Consider the following 26,562-nt stretch of genomic DNA (forward strand, 5'->3'; position numbering starts at 1 on the left):
CTTCATGTCCCACAGAACATCACATTCATTCATTACATCAGTGACATCACAATGATTGGACAAGAGAAGAAGAGGTGACTAGTACATTGAAGGCCTTGGTAAGACGTGCTCCACAGGGTGAAAGATAAACCATCTGAAGACTCAGGACCTGCCACTTCAGTGAAATTGTTAGGGGTCCAGTGGTCAGGGACATGCTGGGAAATTCTTTTCAAAGCAAAAGACAGATTGCTGAATCTGGCATACTCTACCACAAAGAGGAAAGCACAATACCTGGTAGGCCTGTTTATGTTCTGTAGGCAACACATTAACCACCCAGGGACCTGGTGACCTGGTGATATGAAAAGTTATCAGCTTTAAGTGGATCCCAGAGAAGAAAAGAGCTCTGATTCAAGTCTAGGCTGTGATGCAAGTGGCTCTGCTGCTTAAGCCATATGATCTGGCAAAACCCACAATGCTGGAGGTCACAGTGGTGAGAAAATATGCAGGATGGTGTTTATGACAGACCTCTATGGGAGTTTCACAATGTGGGACCCTGAGATTAGAACAAGGACATGATTTTGTAGCCCAGATTTTTTTGTATCCATCACAGTTGTACCATACCCCTACCTCAGCTCCTAGCATTATGAAAGTCTATTCGATGAACTGAAAGTGAAGGAAAAAGCTGAGCTTGGTTAAAACTGGCTTGATACATGAGAGTAAGCCAGAAACAGACTGCATTTCAGTCATATTGGGGGTGGCCCTGAAAGACAATAGAAAGGGAAAATCTTTTCAGTGGGCACGCTGTGGGCAGTATCAGGTCAGTTCAGTCACTCAGTCTTGTCCAACTCTTTGTGATCCCATGCACAGCAGCACACCAGGCTTCCCTCTCCATCACCAACTCCTGGAGCTTACTCAAACTTATGTCCATCAAGTCGGTGATGCCATTCAACCATCTCATCCTCTGTCATCCCCTTCTCCTCCTGCCTTCAGTCTTTCCCAGCGTCAGGGTCTTTTCCAAGGAGTCAGTTCTTCACATCAGGTGGCCAAAATATTGGAGCTTCAGCTTCAGCATCAGTCCTTCTGTGAATATTCAGGACTGATTTCATTTAGGATTGACTGGTTGGGTCTCCTTGCAGTCCAAGGGACTCTCAAGAGTCTTCTCCAACACCACAGCTCAAAAGCATCAATTCTTTAACGCTCAGCTTTTTCTTTATAGTCCAACTCTCACATCCATACATGACTATAGGAAAAACCAAAGATTTGACTAAATGGACCTGTGTTGGCAAAATAATGTCTCTGCTTTTTAATATGCTGTATAGGTTGTTCATAACTTTTCTTCCAAGGAACAAGCATCTTTTAACTTCATCTGCAGTGATTTTTGAGCCAAAAAAATAAAGTCTATCACTGTTTCCATTGTTTCCCCATCTATTTGTCATGAAGTGATGGGACCAGATGCCATGATCTTAGTTTTCTGAATGTTGAGCTTTAAGCCAACTTTTTTCACTCTCCTCTTTCACTTTCATCAAGAGGCTCTTTAGTTCTTCTTCACTTTCTGCCATAAGGGCAGTGTCATCTGCATATCTGAGGTTGTTGATATTTCTCCCAGCGATCTTGATTCCAGCTTGTGCTTCATCCAGCCTGGCATTTCGCATGATGTACTCTGCATATAAGTTAAATAAGCAGGGTGACAATACACAGCCTTGACATACTCCTTTCCCTATTTGGGACCAATCTGTTGTTCCATGTACAGTTCTAACTGTTTTCTTGACCTGCATACAGGTTTCTCAGGAGGCAGGTCAGGTGGTCTGGTATTTCCATCTCTTTCAGAATTTTCCAGTTTGTTGTGATCCACACAGTCGAAGGCTTTGGCATAATCAATAAAGCAGAAGTTGATGTTTTTCTGGAACTCTCGTGCTTTTTCAATGACCCAACGGATGTTGGCAATTTGATCTCTGGTCCCTCTGCTTTTTCTAAAACCAGCTTGAACATCTGGAAGTTCATGCTTCATGTACTGTTGAAGCCTGGCTTAGAGAATTTTGAACATTACTTTGCTATCATGTGAGATGACTGCAATTGTGTGGTAGTTTGAACATTTTTTGGCATTGCCTTTGTTTGGGATTGGAATGAAAACTGACCTTTTCCAGTCCTGTGGCCACTGCTGAGTTTTCCAGATTTGCTGGCATATTGAGTGCAGCACTTTCACAGCATCATCTTTCAGGATATGAAACAGCTCAGCTGGAATTCTATCACCTCCACTAGCTTTGTTTGTAGCAATGCTTCCTAAGGCCCACTTCTCTTCGCATTCCAGGATGTCTGGCTCTAGGTAAGTGATCACACCATCATGGTTATCTGTGTCATGAACATCTTTTTTGTATAGTTCTTCTGTGTATTCTTGCCACCTCTTCTTAACATCTTCTGCTTCTGTTAGGTCCATACCATTTCTGTCCTTTATTGTGCCCATCTTTGCAAGAAATGTTCCCTTGGTATTTTCTTGAAAAGATCTCTAGTCTTTCCCATTCTATTATTTTCCTCTATTTCTTTGCATTGATCACTGAGGAAGGCTTTCTTACCTCTCCTTGCTATTCTTTGGAACTCTGCATTCAAATGGGTATATCTTTCCTTTTCTCCTTTGCCTTTAGCTTCTCTTTTTTTCTCAGCTATTTGTAAGGCCTCCTCAGACAACCATTTTGCCTTGTTGTATTTCTTTTTCTTGGGGATGGTCTTGATCACTGCCTCTTGTACAATGTCAGGAACCTTTTAGAACTAACACCCTAAAAAGATGTCCTTTTCATTATAGGAGACTGGAATGCAAAGGTAGGAAGTCAAGAGATACCTGGGATAACAGGCAAATTTGGCCTTGGAGTACAAATCAAAGCAGGTCAAAGGTAACAGGGTTTTGCCAGAACGCACTGGTCATAGCAAACACCCTCTTCCAACAACACAAGAGAAGACTCTACACACGGACATCACCAGATGGTCAACACCAAAATCAGATTTATTATATTCTTTGCAGCCAAAGATGGAGAAGCTTTATACAGTCAGCAAAAACAAGACTGGGAGCTGACTGTGGCTCAGATCATGAACTCCTTATTGCCAAATTCAGACTTCAGTTGAATAAAGTAGGGAAAACCACTAGACCATTCAGGTATGACCTAAATCAAATCCCTTACGATTATACAGTGGAAGTGGGCAGTATACCTGGCATCTACTTTATGTCAAAGGTGAGAATATGTACAAGTTACTGAGTAATAGCCAATGGCCTGGCCATCTGATCAGAGATCTGGAAAGAAAAGCATTGGAAGATTAGAGATAAGGGGATATGGGCTAGAGGTAAGGTGAGCAAACATGTGGGAGGGGACATGAAGTGTATTGTACATTAACATTAACCAAAAAGCATCTATTAATATCATGAAGAAATACTTAACTACTAAGTAGACAAAAAAAACTAGCTAATTAAATGACCAGTCAGACTTTGTCACTGGTCACCCCACAATTGTCACAAGAGGTACATAAATGAAGTAGCCATGTGGCAGACATGGAGGTTCTACATTGGCCCAACAGCATGGCCTACCACATTTGGAGGCTGATTTAGTAACTGCTATCTGTGAATGTCCAGCCTATTAGCAACAGAAACCAATGCTGAGCCATCAGTAGGGTACTATTTGTTTCTCAAGGAAACCAGCTGGCCACTAGTGTGTGTGTGAAAGTCGTGCAGTCATGTCTGACTCTTTGTGACCCCATGGACTATACAGTCTATGGAATTCTCCAGGCCAGAATACTGAAGTGGATAGCCTTTCCCTTCTCCAGGGGATCTTCACAACCCAGGAATCGAACCCAGGTCTCCCGCATTGCAGGCGGATTCTTTACTAGCTGAGCCACAAGGGAAGCCCTGTTAACTATGCTGGGGCTTTGGCTCAAGCACAAGGGACTAGATACCAATGTAAGTTAGGGTCTACCTTTCCTGCTCACAGCACCTCAGTTGGCTCTACTATCTGGAGGAGTGAGAACCTTTCCAAGATCTGCTGCAGTAAAAGAGCCTGTAGTTCATCTCACTAACCTTCCTCTTCTTTGTTTCCTCTTAGGAATATAGGTCTATGATAACCATTAAGTTACTGCTCCCTGAACTTATGTGGAAAATTGGATCTGTTTGGTGGATGAAGTGGATAGTAAAAGCCATGAAAATTTGACTTTCAGACATCTCACCTTGGGAAGCAGAATTGACTGACAGCCATAGCTGCTGTGCTCTGAATATCACTGCATTTGCTTGAGTCCACACTTCTCACAGGCTGCTCCTAGGCAATGATTGAGTGAAGTAGGTCATTCCCAGAAGGGCACAGGACTCCCCATAAAGTGACTTTGGCTAAGAACTCCTGACAGCTTCACATAACTTTCTTAGAACTGCACTGCAGTTAAAGATGCTCTACCTCATTCCTTTCCATCTCTTTCTCGTTTATCTAGAGGCAGACCTGCATCATAGTCTGATGTTTCTCTTGGCCACTCCCATCTCACTGTTCCCCTTTACAGGATTTTAAATAAAAATTTTCATACAGTCTCTTCTTGTCAGCTTCCCAAGAGACCTGAATTAACATACCTTCTGTAATCCTCTGAAACACTGTAACTGTAACAACATACACATACTCTCAACTGGACCAGAAGTTCAGATATCAGTAACTCTTTTCCATTCCACCTCTCTCCTCCACAGGTCCTTAGCACAAAAAAAAAAAAAAAAAAAAATGGACTCACCTTTAAAAAACAAGTTAATAAAAGTTTACAAGTTAATGAAAGTAAGGATGATGAGCAGAGCTGTCAGAGTAACCCAAGATGTAGAGGTAAGGACTTTACATTAAGGGATCAGCCTAAAGTTCTCTTTACTTTTATACTTTTAGCCTGTTTTCTCCTTGCCTTCTATGAAGTATCTGTTACACCTTTTGTGAGATGGGATAAGATCAGAAGTGAGCTCTTAGAAAAGTGCCCAACACTATGACTCCCCTACTGGATGTCACAAGCTATCAGACAAATTTTAAATGATTCAACAGCCTGGTAGAAAAAGGAAAATTCCAGTTGTTCCATACAGAGAAATTCACTTCAAGTAAAAAAAATAATACAGTACATGAGCATCATTTATGATAAAAAAAAATGGACCTTTGAAAGAATTCTAAAGCACAAGAAAAATTAAACCAAGGATATAAGGATCAGGTTCTTCAGAGATTAAAAAAAAAAAAACCTAAATGATCAACTGACAATATAGAAGAGACTATTATAGGAGGAAAGCAACTTTCAAAAAGTGGAACATATGCCTTCACAAAATATCACAGGTGTTACATGTATCAGCTAAAATCTGGACATCAAAAGAGAACTTAAGAAAAACTCAAGTGTCTTGAGGGACTAAAATACCAATACTAGGAAACTCTTTAAATTCCTAAATGACAGAGTCTAGTTAGAATATAACGAATACATATTTAACTAATGTCTTACTTTAGGAGGCATCAGAGGATTTCCCAGTCCAAATTTTCTTCTGAACAACCAAATTAGAGTGATTAGATCAAATTGTGATAATGCTTACTTACATCTTGTACAACTAATTGGCCAACTATTTATAAGATGACTCCTTAAAAGCATATCTTCCCAACATTTCACCACTCTTACTAAGACTCTTACAAAAGGCTGTGGTTAGTCCTTATGGTACCTTTGTAAGAATCAGAAGAAGGCATCCCCTCAGGAATTTCAGCTTCTACTCTACCCGGTAAAGAGCACAACCTTAATCCACACATTCACCCATTCAGTGGATGAAATTACCACCAAATTTTGTCAAAGAAAATTAAGATTAAGAGTCATGAACTCCTTTATCTTCCATCTTCTCCACCTCAGATTTCACTGTCTTTGTACATTCCCTGTATCTAGAAGACATGCTCTTTCAAGACTTGCTCCAGCCTCCTGGGCACTTCCTCCTCTCCCCTTAAAGGACCCAATTATACCCATTTACATGCTCACACCATTACTCCTGTGCTTTCTGCAGCTTGTTTCCCTCAGCTGTCATGTAGTTTCAAGTCTCTTGACTTAAGAAAAAAAAAACAAAAAACACTAAACGTTTTCTTCACTCTGTCCTCCAATGCCAAACTTTTGGAAAAAGCACTATACACGCATCTTTACCCTTACTTCTTCACCCCTCATTTGTCCCTCAGCCTTCTCACTGTTGTATCTCATCTTAACCACTCTGTTCAAAAAAGGTCAGTCCTGACTACCTAAGTCATGATAGTTTATGTTTTTATCCTTCTTGATGTCTCTGCATCATTTGACTCTATTGACTTTCTTTAAAATTTTCTGCCACTGGCTTCTCAGAGAACTCTACCTCTCTGACTTCTCTTTCTAAGCTTATTATTGTCTTTTATTGATTTTTAAAAGGCAAGAACAGCACATTCTCATCCTTATCTAAGCTTTAATGATGTCATTTACTACTGAGTGTAAGGTCATTGAAAACTTGCACAAATTTCACAGATTGATAGAAAATATATTTTATTTCATTAAGGAGAAATCATTCTAAATAATGTGTTATACTCCTTTGAAAGCAAAATCAAATATCTTAAAATGAGACCACAACAATAAATGTTTAGTAGACTATGATACTGTACTAAAAATACTTTAAAAAAATCATCATGGAAAATATTTCATGGGTAAAGAACTGCTCTAAAAGGACTAAACAAAGGATAAGGATAAATGGGAACTTGCATGTATAATTAATACATTGAACAAGCACCAACTTGTGGAATGTACTAAGTAAAACAATTTAATCTTTTCTCTTCAATCACCCACTTAACATTTATTAAGTGGGTCTGGTCCTTCCCTTGCTTCTCGTTAAAACTTAGCTTTTCTTCTTGTTCTCACATAAAAAGTTCACTGTGATGGCTCACTTTAAGATTCATTCTTGACTTGAGATTTAGAGGGAGGTAAGGTGGTGCTAGTGGTAAAGAATCAGACTGCCAGTGCAGGAGGCACAAGAGACACAGGTTTGATCCCTAGGTTGGAAAAATCCCCTATAGAAGGAAATGGCAATCTGCTCCAGTATCTTGCCTGGAAAATTCCATGGACAGAGGAGCCTGGCAGGCTACAGTCCATGGGGCCACAGAGAATCGGATGTAACTGAGAAACTAACAACAGCACACAATATTTCACAACTCTTTCTCAAATAAATTACTTCAACAAATGCCCAGCAAAACCACCATTTTATGTATGTTCTTGACATACAAGAGTGTTGTAAACCTAAAATTCACAAATTAACAATTCCCTTAGGTACCTGATACCTTACAATCTCAGTTGAAACTTCCAGTTTAACATTCCATTTCACCTGGATGAAGAGATTTAAGCAGGAGGGTACACCAGGGATTGGCTCTGACACATTCTTATGAAAACAACTTGGTAAAGGATTCAGAGGTGAGCATATATGTGAAATCTCCAAAGTGGCATATGACGTGAAATTTTCAATTAGTAAAATGCCAAGTCAAGAGGATAAACTGTAGAAGGATGTAGGCTGGGTGAGTGGGTAGAGAAGTGGCAGATGAATGGTCAAGGATAAGATAGAAGATGCTTTTAGGACAAAAATCCAACCATCATTGTCAGAGTACTGGTCTTTAGGGTATCAGCTATGACCCTGTGGAAGAATGGGCTTCAGAAAGGTACAAATCTACATGTGAAATACAGTTCCTCTTTATAGTTCTTATGTTATCAGAGTCTTTTGCATGTTTGAACTAAAGTTCTTTAACTTCATTAAAATCATTCTTCTTTTCAGTGAAGGACAAGGTGTTTGAATTTCAAAACCAAATTTCAGACTTCAGGATTTTACCTTCAGTCAATATGTCCATATATATTTGTAATTGAGATAGGGTCTTAAAACCTAAATTTATGATTCTTCACATAGAACCACTTAAAAGGTCTTTATTATAAAAACACTAATAAATTTTCCTTTTTGTTTTTATAAAAATATACATACCTCTTTCTCCATGCATTTTCTCCCTACGGTGCATGTGTGCATTGGTAACACAAATACGTAATTACTTGAGGTATATAAAAGTCTTCTGGAGAGTCTCATGATCTTTTCCTCCTCAATGAGAAAGTGAGGCATTGGATAGCTGGTACAACACCCACTAATAAAAATAAATGCCCTTCAGACAGGAATTAGATAAGCAGCTTGTTCCTGCAAAAGTTGAACTGCAGCCAGTCTTATACAAACTCATTTCATAAATATTTCTCACTGGAAAAAAAAAGAGAAGATGGATAGACTCAAAAATTTCCAGGAAGGTGCCAAGGATTCTGCTCAGGATTATCTCAGGGTGAAGCTTCCATCTGTTCCAACAACTGAACTTGCTCTGCTTTGTTTCATATTTTTTGTATCAGGACTTTGAAGTTTCTGCATGAGATGAAGTATTTTTCTCATTTCCCCCTTTTATTAAAACACCACATTTATTTTTTAAAAAATCCATTACTCTGCTCTATAGGTTACAGTATCATTTTAGGGTATAAAAAACATTTTGTGACCAAGAAATATTTCATTACATCTCTATGGCTATGTAAATATTTATGTAACTTTTAAAATGCTTTGACTGATTGGTTTTAGATTGTCTCAAATTCCATCTGCTTTCCTTGCCTCTCTGATAAACCTTCTTCAAACCTTGCATAACTTCCTATTTATTCCTGCTTCCTGGCCCATGAAGGTCACCTTCAGAATATTATCACCTTTATGTAATGAAGACATATTTGTTTTTAGCATGGTTCTATTTAATCACCTAAAATGATTTCAATGTGAAGCATTACTATAAACCAATGTGAGTAATTTTCAAAGTAAACAAAAACTGAAGAAAAGGAATGCCACAAATCTTCGCATGGGAACAAGCACATAATTTCTTTTCTGCTGAATCCTTCAAATATATAAGTACTGTACTTTTTTTTTTTCAAATTATTATTATTTTTTTTCAAATTATTCACACTGTTTATACTCTCACTTTGTATTTGGTATTAATATGCTGTACTGTTTTCTGTTTGGAGTACGACACCTTCTTATTTTAATATTCATATTACTAGCTCTCAAAACAGAAGTGGGTAGATTTTAGTTTTTAGCAGTTTTTGTTTTTCTTCAATACATTCTCATATTTAAATATGAAAGACAAGAAAAGTGAAGGTCTATAAGTTTTTCTTTAATAGAGGAATTTTTTACATTATATTAAAAAAAAAAAAAAGGAAAAAAATCTCCTGGGCCTAGTAATTCATGGCTTTATTCATTTGGAATCTTAGGGACTTTTCTGGTGCTCCAGTCTCCCAGTTTAAGAATAAAAAGGTAAGCAAAGTACATATGAAGGCACTCTTAACTTCCCTGTGAAAGGTGGTATTTTACAACAATTCTTTTCTGATGGGCTCCTGTAATTTTCCATCACAAATTAGTATTCAAGGTCCTTTCAAGCTGACACATCTTTCATATGCTCTAACTACATGGTTGACCTTGAGATGGGAGTGGAAATCAGCCCAAATCACAATTTCTGCTCTAAACATTTTTATATGGGAACATCAGGTTAAAAGAAATCAACCTTAAAGGTAAAAATGAGGAAGTCCCAGAGGAGCCGCACCCAGTCTGGGCAGAAAGTGGGCATAGAAGATAGGCCAGTCTTAACCTGCCTGCCTTGCTGACCAAGGGTATGGCAGCAGGTTGGGCTCACTGCACTCATATATAAGAAAACCACCACCTCCCCCTGAAAAAAGTGTTGAGGACAATGAGTTTTTATAGCTCTGTGAGGCAGATGGTATTATTATTCCTTTATTTTACAGATGAGAAAACTGTATTTCAGGTCATTTTTAGCACCAGTTGGGGAATTGGCTAACTGCCTGAGTGAGTCATGGTCCAGATGCTCAACCTTGCAGCTACAAGGAACCAAGACAATTACCCCATGTTTCTGACTCTCCCTGCTTTAGCTATGCCCAACATATACCCTGAATATGTGATAATGTAGGCTTAGAAATTACTCTATATTGTACCAATTATCATACAAATATTTTTGTTAATAAACGCTTATTTTCAGTATTTGAATCACCAACTATTTCAGTGCTAATTTTCACTTTGGCCATTTGTGCCAATGTAAGGAAGCACTGGCATGGATATTGGAAGCATGCAATTCACCCACCCAGCAGGACCATGTTCCTCACACAAGCAAGCCAAACACTGAAATTTGCAGTCACATTATCCTTTAAAATTAAAAACTAGAATTGAAGAAAACTACCACCAGGGGGCAATACATATCTTACCACATGGTAACACTTAGCAAATTAGTTGCCAGCAGCCATATTTTGTTTGGTTCAAGTGGTTCACTGGCTTGTTTAAATTTAAATTTCATCTGTTTAAGTAAAACTTAAATTTCACTTGTTTTAATTTATTTTAAATTTAAGTCAACATTTAAAGATAAGGAGTGTTCACATAAAACTTATGGATTTTCAGTTTTTCTGGAAAAATCAGAATATCTAGCAATTACTGGCTCTGTGTTTTGTCAAGATAAGAATTGGCTATAGCTGACGCCAGCCACCCCACTGGATAGCCAGACTGTCTCCAGCACTCCAACATTCATATAATATACGTACATGTGCTTACACTCAGCCTGCTTCAGCTTACCTGCCTGGCCTCTGTAGCATTTTAGTGTATGAACTTATCCAAATAATCAGACTAAGGCAGGAAGTATGGTTACAAGACAGATTATATGCATTAACACTTTTAGCGTTCTATGAATAAAAATTTTAACTTCTCTTGCTAAAAACAACATTGTGCCACCAAAGAATACAATAATTAAACATTAATATAGAGATCAACATATTTTTAAATGACCAAATTTTAGGTATAATTTTATATGTTTTTCACAATATTAAGTACTTTAAGCATTTCACAATGCTTAAGTACTTTATATTACCTTATTCTAACACTACTCTTATCCTCTCACTAAAACAGAAATTTGGACATTCATTCTAAATCCACATCCTGAAGGAATCAAGGCCCTCCTAGAGAGGCTATATCTTTGGATACTTCAAACTAATTTGGCATCTGCTCATTCTCTGAGTTTCAAGTAAATACAAGCATTATACAGTTGCTATGAGGAACTTACTTAGATGCAGTTTCCTAACTTCTTCCCTATCTCATTCTCTCTCTAGCAAGTGGAAAAAAAGGAGGAGATAAGAAAGATAGCACCCTCCTCCTTTTGCCTTCTCCTCACTCTTCTGTGAGCTCACTCACAATCCAAACAGGCAGAGAGAGCTAGTAATGGTTTCTAAGGTCAGTGATACAATGAAGATATTTCTTTATGTGCTCACTCTTCAGAATCAAACTTTCTGATTTCATAGTGAAGTTACTGTTGCTCTATAGAGGTAGTTTGGGTGGCAGACGGAGCTCTAGCTTTGAGTGAAAAACACTTGGTTTGAATTATCACTCTATCGTTCACTGAGTATTCATTTCTATTTACTTGTACCCTTAATTTTCTTGACTATAAGATGGTGATAACACTGAAAATGAAAGTGAAGTTTGTTCAGTCATGTCCTACTCTTTGCAATCCCATGGACTATACAGTCCACGGAATTCTCCAGGCCAGAATACTGGAGTGAGCAGCCTTTCCCTTCCCCAGGGGATCTTCCCAATCCAGGGATTGAACCCAGGCCTGTTGCATTGAAGGCAGATTCTTTACCAGCTGAGCCACAAGGGGAGCCCAAGAATACTGGAATGGTTAGCTAATCCCTTCTCCAGTGGATCTTCCCAACCCAGGAATCGAAGAAGGGTCTCCTGCTTTGCAGGTGGATTCTTTACCAACTGAGCTATCAGGGAAGTCCCAGTGATAACACTATTTGCCCTTAATACTTACCTCACATTATTATAAAGAATCAAAATAATACATATGATAAGAACAAAGTATAGGACACTATACCAGATATTACAGTTTGGAAAATGCTTTGGAGACAAACTGACCAAAGATGGCTATTTTTCCGATCCTGAGGATCTAATATTTAGGATGCAGATGAACAAGATCTTCATAGTGAAAGAGACTTTTAGCCAATAGTTAATCAGTCCATGGGGAAGATGGCAGAGTAGGAAGCACCAGGAATATCTCTTCATCTAGACAACAATTGTACTCACAGAATCTGATGTAACAATTTTGAAACTCTAGAGTCTTTTGAAGACTTGCAACTTCCAGGGAAAGGCTTAGATGGTAAATTTTGGTTAATTTTGAACAATTTCAGCTCTTAGTACAGTAGCAGCTATCATTCCCCACTTCCCAGATCCCAAACTGCCAAGTCAATCTTGACAAAATGAACAAAACTAGAGGTATTATGCTCCCTGACTTCAGACTATACTACAAAGCTGCAGACATCAGAAACAGTATGGTACTGGCACAAAACAGACACATAGGTCAATAGAACAGAAAAGACAGCCAGAAATAAATCCATGTTCTTATGGTCAATTAATCTACAACAAAGGAGCCAAGAATATACAATGAGGAAAAGATAGTCTCTTCAATGAGTGGTACTGGGAAAACGGGAGAGCTACATGTAAAAGAATAAAATTAATTACAGTATTTTTCACGGTATATACAAAAATAAAGTAAAAATGGATGAAGGATCTAAATGTAAGACCAAACGTCATAAAACTCCTAGAAGAAAACATAGGCAATACACTCTTTGACATAAATTATAGCAATTTTTTTTGGATCTATCTCCTTAGACAAACAAAAGCAAAAATTAAAAAGTGGGGTCTAACTTGAAAGCTTTTGCAAAGCAAAGGAAATAAAAGAATAATCTACTAAGTGGTAGAAAATATTTGCAAGTTAGATAACAGATAAAGGGTTAATATACAAAATATATAAATAGCTCATACAATTCAATACAAAAAAACCCCCAAACAATCCAATTAAAAAATGGGCATAAGACCTGAATAGATATTTTTCCAAAGAAGACACATGGCCAAAAGGCACATGAAAAGATGTTCAACATCACTAATCATCAAAGAAATGCAAATCAAGATAACAATAAGATATCACCTCACACATCAGAAAGGCTATCATTATAAAGATAACAAATAACAAATGTTGGCAAGGATATGGAGAAAGGGGAACCCTTGTACACCATTGATGGGAACGTAAATTGGTGTAGCCACTATGGAAAATGGTATGGAGGTTCTTCAGAAAACCAAAAATAGAACTATCATGTGCTGTGCTAAGTCACTTCAGTTGTGTCCAACTCTTTGCAACCCTATGGACTATAGCCCGCCAGGTGCTTCTGTCCATGGGATTCTCTAGGCAAGAATACTGGAATGGGTTGCCATGCCCCCCTCCAGGGGATCTTCCCGACTCAGGGATTGAGCCCTTGTTTCTTACATCTTCTGCACTGGTAGGCAGGTTCTTTACCACTAGCACCACCTGGGAAGCCTATCCAGTAATTAATTCCACTCTTGGGTACATATTCAAAGAAAACAAAAATACAAAATATATGGAATGTTACTCAGACATAAAAAAACAAAATAATGCCATTTGTAGTGACATGGATGGACCTAGAGATTGTTATACTGAGTGAAGTAAGTCAGAGAAAGACAAATATCACTTGATATTGTTTATATGTGGACTCTAAAAAATAAAGCTGTTGCTGCTGCTGAGTCGCTTCAGTCATGTCCGACTCTGTGCGACCCCATAGACGGCAGCCCACCAGGCTCCCCCATCCCTGGGATTCTCCTGGCAAGAACACTGAAGTGGGTTGCCATTTCCTTCTCCAGTGCGTGAAAGGGGAAAGTGAGAGTGAAGTCACTCAGTCGTGTGACTCTTAGCGACCCCATGGACTGCAGCCTACCAGGCTCCTCCGTCCATGGGATTTTCCAGGCAAGAGTACTGGAGTGGGGTGCCATTGCCTTCTCCGAAAAAATAAAGCAAGTGAATATAATAAAACAGAAACTCACTCATAGATATAGAGATTACCAGCAGGGAGAGGTCAGAGCAGAGGGTTAATATAAAATAAATAAGATACCAGGATATATTGTACAGGACAGGGAATATAGCCAATATTTTATAATAACTTTAAATAGAGTACAAACTATAAAAATAATCAATCACTATGCTGTACACATGTTCAGTTCAGTTCAGTCGCTCAGTCGTGTCTGATTCTTTGCAACTCCCTGGACTGCAGCACTCCAGGCTTCCCTGTCACCAACTCCCGGAGCTTGCTCAAACTCATGTCCATCGAGTTAGTGATGCCATCCAACCATCTTTTCCTCTGTTGTCCCCTTCTCCTCCTGCCTTTAACCTTTCCCAGATCAGGGTCTTTCCCAATAAGTCAGTCCTTCACATCAAGTGGTCAAAGTATTGGAGCTTCAGCTTCAGCATCAATCCTTCCAATGAATATTCAGGACTGATTTCCTTTAGGATTGACTGGTTTGATTTCCTTGTGGTCCAAGGGACTCTCAAGAGTCTTCTCCAACACCACAGTTCAAAAGCGTCAATTCTTCAGTGCTTAGCTCAGCTGTACACACGAAACTAATGTAATATTATAAATCAACTATATTTCAATAGGAAGAAAGAAGAAAAAGAAAGAAAAAACAACTCTCTTAAAGATGCTGATAGAACTAAAGACATGAAGGAATTCAAGGAAACACCACATGAAAAAATGGAAATATCAATAAAGAGATATAAAACCTAAAAAAGAAATCAAAAAGAAATTCTGGAGCTGAAAAGTATAATAACTGAAATGAGAGACTCACTATAGAGACTCAAAAGCAGATTTGAGCAGGTGGGAAAAAGAATCAGCAGACTCGAAATAGGACAATAGAAATAAGGCAATAAAAAAATTATCCTCATAAATTTTTCTTTATGAGGAACATAAAGAAAAGGACTGAAGAAAAGTGAACAGAGCATAAGGGACCTGTAGGACACCATCAAGCAGACCAGCATATCAACAGTGGGAGTCCCAGAAGGAGAAGAGACAGTGAAACAGGTAGAATATTTAAAGAAATAATGGACAAAACTTCCATATTTGATAAAAGTCTTGAATATAAATATCAAAGAAAACAAAACACTAATAGAGCTTCAGTTTCACAGATGCAAAGAGCTGTGGGTAGTGATGGATGCACAACAAGACCACCAAACACATCTTGTTACTTAATACCACTGAAGTGAAGTGCTAGTCACTCAGCCATGTCTGACTCTTTGTGACAGCATAGACTGTAGCCCACCAGGCTCCTCTGTCCACGGAATTCTCCAGGCAAGAATACTGGAGTGGGTTGCTAGTCCTTTCTCCAGGGGATCTTCCCAACCCAGGGATCGAACCCAGGTCTCCTGCATTGCAGGCAGCTTCTTTACTGTCTGAGCCACTACGGAGGCCCAGTACCACTGAATTATACACTTAAAAATAGTTAAGATGGCAAATTTTAAGTTATGTGTATTTTGCCTCAATAAATACTTGGAAAAAAATCCATAATGAGGGCCTAGTGAATGTTTGGAGTAATGGAGTTTCCTTTTGGGGTGTTAAAATATTCTAAAGTTGACTGGGGTGATGGTCGCACAGTTCTGTGAAATATACTAAAAATGATTGAATTACATACTTTAATAGGGTTGATCACATGGTATATAAATTATACCTCAAAAAAGCTATTATAAAATAATAATAATGATACCACTTTTAATGAAGAGTTAATGAGTCCTTAAAATTCTGCCAATTATGTGGTCTTAATTTTATAGCAGGACACAGGCTCTGAAACATACCAGACCATAGGATTCCTTTGTCATATGGAATCTTTCATTGATCAATAATTGAATAAACAAACTGAACCTTAAAATATGGATATCCAAATACAGTCTCTTTCAGCCCCACCATAACCAAACTCAAAACTTGAGTGCTACAAAGTAAGAGAGAATAGTTCAGGATTTTAAAAACAGGATAATCAATCCTCTATATTCAGAATGCTTCTTAGTTAAATTTTTGATCAAACAAATATTGCTCCTTTTGCATTATATTAATATATAATCAAGAATTTAGGGATTTCAAAATAAAGCCATAGCAAAACACATTTTGTGAGAGTTGCTCAGAATTACTAATTACCTGTTCCACTCTCTCTCCTTTTAAATGCATAAGGAAACTGAGGCATGCCATTTCATCATAGGGGAAAATATGATGATGTATCATAAACAAGTTCTGTGGACAAAGCTAGTATCCAAAAGTTACTGATGAGATACTTAAAAATTTTGACTTTTAGCATCCAGGAAGCCTGCCAGTTTCTGGGGAAATCTATACCTTTAAACTTGGAGACAATTAGGAAAATAATATAATTTTCTTTGGAAATTAAAAATATCAAACAGGTCTTCATGTCAGTGAGGTATCAGAATGAGACAAGTGGAGGATTTGGCCCTATCTCTCTGGGCCCTCCGTCGCTTTCTGAGCATCATCAAGCAATGGCAAATGCAGAAGGATCAGCATAGCTCACGGATTCCCGGCAGAATATCTACTGTAGTTCAGCCTTTTCTGCTCTGCTTGGACCTATCACCAAGTGGATCACTTCAGTAAAGATAATATATCAGCACTTCACATCCAGTTAATTTTTCCAGTAGAACTAAAATTATCATGACTGTACCTTTCATTTATTAAGTCTTGAAATTGGTTTGGATATTTCACTTATATTGTTTATCTTTATTCTTCTTTCCCTCTAATGTCCAATCCATACTGACTCACATTTCAAAATATTTCCAAGTCTGTCCCACTTTCTCCATTTCCACTCCTGGGACCTGAGTCCAATCCACTATCATCTCTCACCTGGGAACCTCAGCAACAGCTTTTTAACTAGTGTTCTTGATTCCACTTTTTGCCCTCTTCATCACATTTTTCACCTTGCAGGCCCATCAGATCATAATTTCCCCACCGAAAATCCTCCAGAGGCTTCCCGTTGCACAACTTGCTACCGGACCTCTTCTTCTCTCTTCCTTGCTCTGGTCACACTCATCTTATCGCACCTACTGTCTCTCATTTGCTATCCCTCCACCTTGAGAGCTCTTTGTGTGGCAAATCCTTTGTGTCATCCCAGGCTGCAGTTTAATGTTGCCAGCTCAAAGAAACCTATGGTCAGAAGTGACACTCCTTCACCCTGGTCACCCACTATCACACCATGTTTGATGTTCTCTGTGGTTCAGTTTAGTTCAATTCAGTTCAGTTGCTCAGTTGTGTCCGACTCTTTCCGATTCCATGGACTGCAGCACGCCAGGCCTCCCTATCCATCAAAAACTCCCAGAGCTTACTAAAACTCACGTCCGTTGAGTCAGTGATGCCATCCAACCATCTCATCCTCTGTCATCCCCTTCTCCTCCTGCCTTCAATCTTTCCCAGATCAGGGTCTTTTCCAGTGAGTCAGTTCTTCACATGAGGTGGCCAAAGTATTTGAGTTTCAACTTCAGCATCAGTCCTTCCAATGAATATTCAGGACTGATTTCCTTAAAGATGGACTGCTTGGATCTCCTTGCTATCCAAGAGACTCTCAAGAGTCTTCTCCAACACCACAGTTCAAAAGCATCAATTCTTCAGCACTCAGCTTTCTTTATAGTCCAGCTCTCACATCCATACATGACTACTGGAAAAACCAAAGCTTTGACTAGACAGACCTTTGTTGGCAAAGTAATGTCTATGCTTTTTAATATGCTGTCTAGCTTGGTCATAATTTTTCTTCCAAGAAGCAAGCGTCTTTTAATTTCATGGCTGCAGTCACCATTTGCAGTGATTTTGGAGCCAAAAAATAAAAAAATAAAAGTCTGTTACTGTTTCCATTGTTTCCCCATCTATTTGCCATGAAGTGATAGGACCAGATGCCATCCATGGTCTTAGTTTTCTGAATGTTGAGTTTTAAGCCAACTTTTTCACTCTCCTCTTTCACTTTCATCAAGAGGCTCTAGTTCTTCACTTTCTGCCATAAGGGTGGTGTCATCTGCATATCTGAGGCTATTGATATTTCTCCCAGAAATCTTGATTCCAGCTTGTCCTTCATCCAGCCCTGCATTTCACATGATGTACTCTGCCTATAAGTTAAATAAGCAGGGTGACAATATACAGCCTTGACATACTCCTTTGCCTATTTGGAACCAGTCTATTATTCCATCTCCAGTTCTGTTGCTTCTTGACCTGAATACAGATTTCTCAGGAGGCAGGTCAGGTGGTCTGGTACTCTCCATGGTTACCATTCTCTAAAATTACTTTGTTCATTTCTTTATGTGTTTTTTGATATTTCTAACTCCATACAGTGTGAGCTAAGAGTAGAACCTTTCTGTTTTGTTGACAGCTGTTCCTGCAGCACAAAGAATATATTGGCATAAGATAGGGATTCAAAAACCATTTGCTGAATGAATAAATGCAAACCGAATTTGATTCTTCTTTCAAGATGGAATGTCTCTCAATTTCATCCAAAACCTAGAGGCTCAGTGACTCAGTCTTGTCAGCTTATTATAGTATCCTTGGTTTAGTGGGGTTAAAAAAAGCATTTTAGAGACCAAATTTTGCATTTTGGGCCCTAGTTCACAGTCCTAGGCTCCATGTGAAATTTCTAATAAAATACTTTCTCTTTCAACTTATTGTTTTCAAACCTACAAAAGAGCTGAATAAAAAATACAGAGTACCCATGTACTCTTGACCTAAATTCAACGATTGTTAACATTTTGCCACATTTGCAATTTTTCTCCCTCCCTCTCTCCACACATACACACACACACACACACACATATACACACACACCTCTCTAAATAATTATAGTGATGACTGTCAAATGGTAATTTTCTATTATTCCTTCTATATTTATTAACTGACATTACTCACAACCAACGACTTCTTGACACTACAGCATATGGAGGCAGATTTGTATTAACAGTGAAGTCATGATGTACTTTTGAGTCAACCCTACAGTCCCTCAACAGAGACAATACATGGGGCTCAAAGCCCTGAATACTGGAATTTACCAGTCATAAAAATAAAATTCTGAAATTGTCATTTTTCTTCTATCAGTATAACAAGTGTAAAAGTGTATCTATATTATTCTGTGATTTTCATTTTTTCATCTAGTCTACAGACATTTTAAGTTATTTGGTTACTAACACTAAACTCAAAAGGAAAGAAATTGATATGTGTTTGAGACGTAAGACATGTCTGAAAATGAATGAAGGCTGACTTTAAATGTGTAAAACATTTTCAGTTGGCCCCAGAAAACTGAAGAGGAAACCTCACAGTCAACCTTTCATTGTTGCCACTAGTAGTGAGGCACTAATGCATTATTGCTATAATGCAGTCCATATATTCTCAACAAGCAGATAAGGCAAGCACAGTTTCTTAAGTTTAAAAAGTTGAATGTTTGTCACCAGCAGGTTTAATTAATAATATTTTCTTCACAGGTTAGTATTAGGACTAGTCAGATGGAGGAGGTTGTCTGGAAGAGGAGTCAAGGGGAGCCAATCTGGAATTTGAAATTCTCTACAGGTATAGAAATTAGTTCCTTTCAGGGTTTTAATATTGGATTTTCCACTAATCAAATGATTGGAACTTGGATTGCTTAACTAGTGAGAAAACCTCATATGTGTTCATTCATTCATCAAACATGAATGGAGTTCATCATGCTACCTACATGCCAAAATGCTGGAAACCCCCAGGTGAAATGCAATAGTTTTAACATCAAGGGTCATCACTGACAAGAAAATCATATAGAAAATAAATTTTAAAACAATTTATTTAAAAGTTAAATATATAAAATCTGTGGTAGCTTTGAGAGGATGCAAGGTAGAAACATGTAGACAATTAACAAGCATCACATAGACACTTGATGAAATAGCTAGGGAACTGAAATCCAAACGCAGTTCCACTTATCAAACTTCATTCCCTGAGGAGTGCGAGAGACTTCATCTGCCCCTAAGAACAGGCACTTTTATTTAATTTGCAGAAAGATTGCACAGGGTGTGTCCCTGGATCCATACATGCACCTTTAAAACTAAAAACATTAAGGAGAGTGACAGTTGGTAGTGCTAATACTCTGCAGTCAATCAAGGGCCTTCTTTACAATTTTCTCACATGTACAGAATTCAAAAGGATATTTTTCTAGATATCCAGGTAAATATTTTGGGTTTACAATAAGCTATAGCAATAGATTTTTTTTTAATATGGGGCTTAAGATCTACTTCAACAGTATAGTTGAAGAACATTTGAGATATAATATGTTAAATAAAACAAAATACTCATGTCTTACTTATATTTGTATTATGCTATAAAATTTTAAGAATATATTTTAAGAATTTTAAGAATAACATCTTGTTATTATTACTATTATTGTATTACTCAATAAAAACACCAACATCCAGCATAAACTGCAATCACATTTTTTTTGACAAGATTACTTCCCTTTACATTGTTTAAAATTTTTAAATTTGTGGCTCCACATAAAATTAGAGACTGTGGCCTAATCTTTTAAAACATAAAGTGCTGATGTGAAGTTTAAAGTCCACTTCAATTTTATCCAGTTTCAATTTGCTCTGGAACACATGGAAGCATTCCTCATGCTTAAAGAAAGCAGTTTGTATGCTCGTGCTCACAAAAAATCATACTGTGAACCTAAACACAAAACAAAACTTTGTGTGGGTGTATATTTTATTGAACCTAGAATCTGATAGTTCTCCAGTAAGCCAATCTAAGACATAATAATTTTTATTTCTTGAGTGTCAAATTTTATTAAGTGTTCATTGTAAAGCATTGCAAAATTAAGCAAAGAGAAGATATGGTTTCTGCCTTCAAAGGGATAAGGTTATTCTGGCATTGAAATATTTATTTCCAGAAAGCTCATAGCAGTACCACTACGGGTAGGATATGGGCAGAATTGTTTAGTTGTCTTCCTATGTTTTGCTCTCTCTTTGAGGTACTCAATAGCCTCCTCCTTATCTCTCAGAGGTCTCATGGCTCAGCTCTGGAAATTTTCCCTGTTACAATTCCTTCTTTTATTATGCTTGTATCAAAATCATTTGCTTGTAATCTATTTCCTTAGGGACTAGTTGCCAAAATGACAACTAGCTAATCTGGTAAATTAATCCATGCTAAAGCTTGTTCTAATTTTATCCTTTCAAGTAATATATTTACATTTTACTCGTTTTTTAGAGGCAATGCATAAATGCATATAAATGACTCTAACAGTGGGGATTTCAACATGCATAACTGATCTTCTAGTGTCCATCAGATAAATCTTTTGAGAGCCTGCCAATATTGTTTCCCTGTCCTAAGGGCTGGGAAAAAAGAAGTGGTTTAAGTCTTTGTATTGCTTAGAAGAGTTCCTAATAGCATGCTTACCAAAATTTGTGAGAGGCAGGTGGTTTCTTCCTCACCTTTGTAGGGTTCTCTGTTTCCATAAGCCCAGCTCAGTTTCCCACAGTTCCTATCTGAAGAAAACTTATTTCTCAAAAAAGAGATGCCAGTGGCATTTGGGGAAGGACAATTCTTTGTTTTATAGAATGGTATTATTCATGGCAGGATATTTTAGCATCCCTGGTCTCAACCTACTAAATTCCAATAGTATTTCCCCTGCCACTCTACCTGCCCCAGCACTGTGACAACCAACATGACTCTCATATATTTCCAAATGTGTGGAACAATGTTGGTGAGAACTTTTAGGCAACCCTTGTTAGAGGCAGAATCTTCCTTAATGGGAAGCACAACATGCCCCTCCAAGTGGTCGAGTTGCCTTGGACCTACAGTGACCATGTCTCTGTTCAGGAATACAGTGTGTGAATGGCAAAAGTTGACATAAACTTTTCCCTTTAATATACTCAAACTAATTCCAGTTGATTATCTTACCATGAGTCAGAAATATAGACTAAAATGTTGTGAAATTTTTTTGAAAATAAAGGTTTTCTTCAGATGGGGGCTTAGTGAAGACTCATAGGGTGCTTTGACATTGATCTTTCTAAAACTGTGACAGGTTTCCTAGAAGAAACTATTCCCTTGGGGATAACATAGCTTCAGAATTTCACCTAACTACAGTTGGAGACCTCTTTGGTCTCATTCAAAAGATCATTTTTAAAGAATCAGTACATAAGGAAAAATGAGAATGGAAGTATCATTGTCTCAAATGCCATGGTAATTCATTAAAAAATTGACTCTTTAAAAAAAATTCTCACTTGACACAATTTTAATGTAAATTTCTTAATAAAAATAATAAGTCAGTTTTATTAATTTTTCACAAACTTATGATTAAATGGTTTAAAGATATGGGTAAGGATAAGAACTATATAACATCATAACAAAATACATTTTCAGTTTATGGTGAGTAGATCAAAGTTTCAGGGACCATAAAGAGTTTCACTGAAGGAGTAAAGTCCTTCTGTTTTCCTTTAGATAAGATAAATGTGTAGAAGGCTCATGAATGGCATTAATGCTATTTTATTAAATAACTCTCAGAGAACATAAGTGACAAGTAAATCAATGGAAAGTAAATTTTGAAACAATTTGTTTAAAAGCAAAATATGTAATATCTGCAGTAGCTTTGAGAGGAGGCAAGGTAGGAACATGGCTTGTGAGAATATGGACATGTTCTCACAACATTAACGGTATTTGCAAAGTTAGGATCAAGGTGGCTCCATTTTAAATACTGGACATTTGGGACATAATGATGCTGATTTGGTGTGATATAGGTGGTGAGACTGTTGATTATGTGGATAAGAAAGCCAATTATATTTCTTCCCTAATTGTCCACATTTTGGTCAGATGCCAATTTAGGAAAATACAGTGACTCTGCTTCAAATTCAGGAGTGCATGGGCCATGCTGGTATTACTCTGTCTCCAGTGACTGGGCACATGCTGAGCACATAGAAGGCCCTCGAAGGAATGATGAGATGAAAAAAAATTCACTTCATTCTTCTAGTGTGATAGCCACAGCTCTTGGTGATTCTTCCCCTAAACCATATTCAATTCAATAAATTCTGATTGTTAATAACAAGGCATCATTATGCTTTTATTGTGTGCCAGGTACAAGATGACCATTATTTCATTTGATTATTAAATCAATCTCATGGCACCAGCATTATTACCAACATTTTCAAATAAAGCGGCTAGATTTTAGGTCAGTAATTTTCTCAGGATATCATGGCACTGAATTGCAAATCTAGGTCTCTAAGACCTGGGTCTACTTATTGAGTGCCTGGTAGGAGTGAGGCATAAAACCAGGAGATAGAGACTTCCATAAGACAAGCCTCTGCCCTCTAGTGGGGGAAAGGGCCACAAGCCATTTCATTCACTATTAAAGGGGCTGTAACAGAGGAAGTAGCAAGGCAGCAACTTAGCAGAATTTAAGGAGTTAAGCCTATGATGATAGGGGGATCACAGGATTTATATGTTGGTTCTCCAGATTCCCAGAGGCAAGCAAGTTATGTAGGATGAGCAAAACCACCGTATCTGGGTATCCAACAGTCCTGACCCCAGGCACTGGTTCTCTTCAGCCAGCTGCATACAGCAAGCCAGCCAATGTATATTAAACAGCACTGCTGAGCCTATACACAGCTTACCTCGAATGTCCCCAATACAACTCTTGTATGATGGCTGTACTTCACACCCTACTCCCACCAACTTGAAAATCTCCTCCCTGTTATTTTCAGAGAGTCACCGAAAGGAGTGCCTCTCACGGGAGAGACAAGTTAAGTCTTTCTTCTGCTGTTTGGTTCCCTCCTGCCGATGACCATGGCAACTGAAGCTTCCTTAAGAAACCTGCCACCACCAGCTCTGAAGACAGTCAAGCATCAGGCATGTCAGGGATGCCACTCTTAATCTTGCTTTTATCCCCTGCAGAGCCATGGGAAGGGGAGGAAGCCCCCTTCTACAGTAAACTGGTCTCCAAGACCCGCCACTGCTAGCACTCAGCATCCCTCAAAATAGAATTTCTTCTTCTCTTTATCACCTTCAAGCAAAAACTCGTTTCAACAGAGAGAAGAAGCAGCAATTTTCTGTGTGTTTCCTATTCTATTTATATGCTTCTAAGAAAAATGTTGAGACTGAGTCTCTGTTGGTCCATTGGCTAAGACTCTGCACACCCAATGCAGGGGGCTCAGGTTCAATCCCAGGTCAGGGAACTAGATCTCACATACTGCAACTAAGACCGAGCACAGCCAAATAAAAACAAATATTAAAAAAAAAAAAGTAAAATGTTTTCTTCCCCTACTGCTGAAATACAAGTAAACGTGTACACACACGCTCACATAGGTGACTTAGAAATCTAGCCCAGAGTGCTTAATGTCCTGTTCAGGCTAATGGCATTTGCTCTTTATTTGTGTAACTAAAAGAAACTATTCTGTTTTTTACCCCTAAAACAAAGAGACTGTTTACATTAAACATGAATGAATATTTACTCGTAAAAACCAAAAACACACACAAAAAAACCAGTTCACAAATTTTAAAGATCATTCTCAGCCAAGACACTCAATTACATTTAGGTGAAGAAATGAAGAATTGGGACTATTAAGTTTGGTGGTTAAAATCATAGGGTAGCAGAGCCATGGTTAGAATCTAGGTTTTCTGATGCCTAGTTCGATGCTCTTTCTTCAGGGAGGGAGGGGGAGGAGGTTAAGAGAGAGGTAGTGTGATACTTTTTCCTCTTTAGGAGAAAGAAGAATGGATTTCTCTGTTCTCTCATGGTTAGTTTTTGGTCAGTTTTTGGTCATCTGCTTGGTATGTGTCATTTCTGGCTCTTGCATTTTCAACACAGCCGACCCTTGTATCCTGAGTTAAGAGGCTCCGTGGTTTTCTGGAATGCTCAACAGGGGCCTCCTCGGGAGGGAGAGCTGCATAGCTCTCCTTGTTCTAAAGTTTAACCATTTGGTTGAAATGGTTAAACTCTTAAAGCTTGTTTTACTGTACCTTGAATTGTATCTAAATTACTTGCATTGTTTTCCTTTTCACTTCCTGTGTTCTGGTTTTTTGAACAAACTGACCATGAAATGCTCCACTTGGCCTGGACTCATTTACTTACACTCCCTTATAAATCACAGTTTCTCCAGATTGTCATTAATGTTCAAACCTTTTCCCTTACTATGGTTGCCTAGATATACTGCCAGAGGGCCTGGAACATTTCGCCAGTACTAAATGCACTGTTAGTATTCCGCTCAGTCTCCCTCTCCTAGGTACAGAGAATGGTTTCTTTACCTCACCTTCACTGGGAAATAGAAACCTATGCATCTGCCAGCTTCACAACACTCTTGGCCACTCTGAGTGTGATGTGGGGAAAAAAAATGTTGAGGGTAGGTTTGCAGCAGCTGTTTTACCACATTCTTGTGAAAATGCCTGCAGGCACGGACTGCTCCACTCAAGGCACAAAAAAGCTTTCTTCAGTCCTGGTAAATTTGCTTTGGGAGATCCCTGTTAGAATGCAGGGTCTCGGACTTTAGCATCCACAAGAAACACCTGGGGATGCAGACTCCAGCATTCCACGTACCACCCCCCCATCCCCCAGAGTCCATGATTCTCTCCAACTAGGGGAGAGCCCAAGAACCCTTCAAGAGCACCCAGGTGACTCTGATGCAGTCTGCACAGAGCATTCTTTGAGAAATACTGATTAGGGTTTTAGAATTAGGTTCATTATTATTTTAAAAATCTTTCATAAAACCGTGGCTAGATGGCCAATTCTGAAGAATGTTGGAGGCAATTAACAGATAGGGGAGTGGGCTATATTTCTCAAGTCTCTTCCTTCTCACCTCTATGATTCTACTATTCTGTACTTTTGGGGATTATATATACTACATCTGAATCCATGGTATTTAGCCACAGTATGGAGAGATTTCTTGGCATCTTTTTCTCCCTACTGAAGCTCCTGCAAGATGAAGGTTTGAGCTAAAGTATAAGAAATGTGTGAATAGAAGCATTGATACCTTACTGGAGTTATTCTTTGCTAACTAAATAAAACCACAGACTATGGTCTCTCGCCATTCTCATCTTCTGGGCAGTTTGCTTGGTTTTACAAGATTAGGACTGAAGTGGGTAGTTTCTGTAAATAGAAGCAGAAAAGGAATGTGCCCTGAGAAGTGAGGTGAGTGTTAGAATCCAAAGGGTAGTGTTTGGAACATCAAGACAGGGCAGGACTCACTCACTTATGGGTGGAACAGACAGATCTTCTGTGGTGTGATTTTTAGAGGAGACAAAGACACTTTGGTATGAAATTTCTTTATAGGGGTTTAAATGTCTGAATGCCAAAACCTCATACTCTGTAAAGATAAAACTTAAAGATATCTGCCTGAAAGATGATTTCTTAAATTCACACTATTATACACAAAAACTTTCCATGAAAGTTTCCAGAAAGCTATTTTTAATGTAGAGAGGGGAAAACTGCCATAGAAAGTTGGAGTGGACGGGGGAAAGAATACAAATGAAGTAGAGTATTAAAAAATAGATCACTGTTATACCATGACTGTTCTGATTCTGTTTATCTTATTCAATAGGAAAGACACAAAGCAGAACTCTGGAGACAAGGACTGGACAATGTGGACACCTCAACCAGTGGAAGGACAGAAATTCTGAGTAAACTTAAATTACAAAGGGCCCTAACAAAGC

At 38.3% G+C, this 26,562-nt stretch overlaps 1 long non-coding RNA gene across 2 annotated transcripts; it reads left to right on the top strand.

Annotated features, from left to right (window-relative positions):
* Positions 1-51: 51 nt before the first annotated feature.
* LOC145542481 (uncharacterized) lies at positions 52-26,562 on the top strand. 2 transcript variants are annotated; one of them, XR_014079887.1, is made up of 6 exons: positions 52-273; positions 4,062-4,291; positions 4,682-4,808; positions 19,389-19,473; positions 23,622-23,766; positions 26,451-26,562. It is a non-coding gene; the product is annotated as an uncharacterized LOC145542481 (long non-coding RNA). The 2 variants fall into 2 exon arrangements; XR_014079888.1 differs by lacking the exons at positions 4,682-4,808; positions 19,389-19,473; positions 23,622-23,766; positions 26,451-26,562 and adding an exon at positions 2,777-3,200 and having other exon boundaries at positions 97-2,302; positions 4,062-4,531.

This window comes from Giraffa tippelskirchi, chromosome 3 (genome assembly GCF_054371585.1).
Source record: "Giraffa tippelskirchi isolate mGirTip1 chromosome 3, T2T-mGirTip1v1.2.pri, whole genome shotgun sequence".
Classification (NCBI taxonomy): domain Eukaryota; kingdom Metazoa; phylum Chordata; class Mammalia; order Artiodactyla; family Giraffidae; genus Giraffa; species Giraffa tippelskirchi.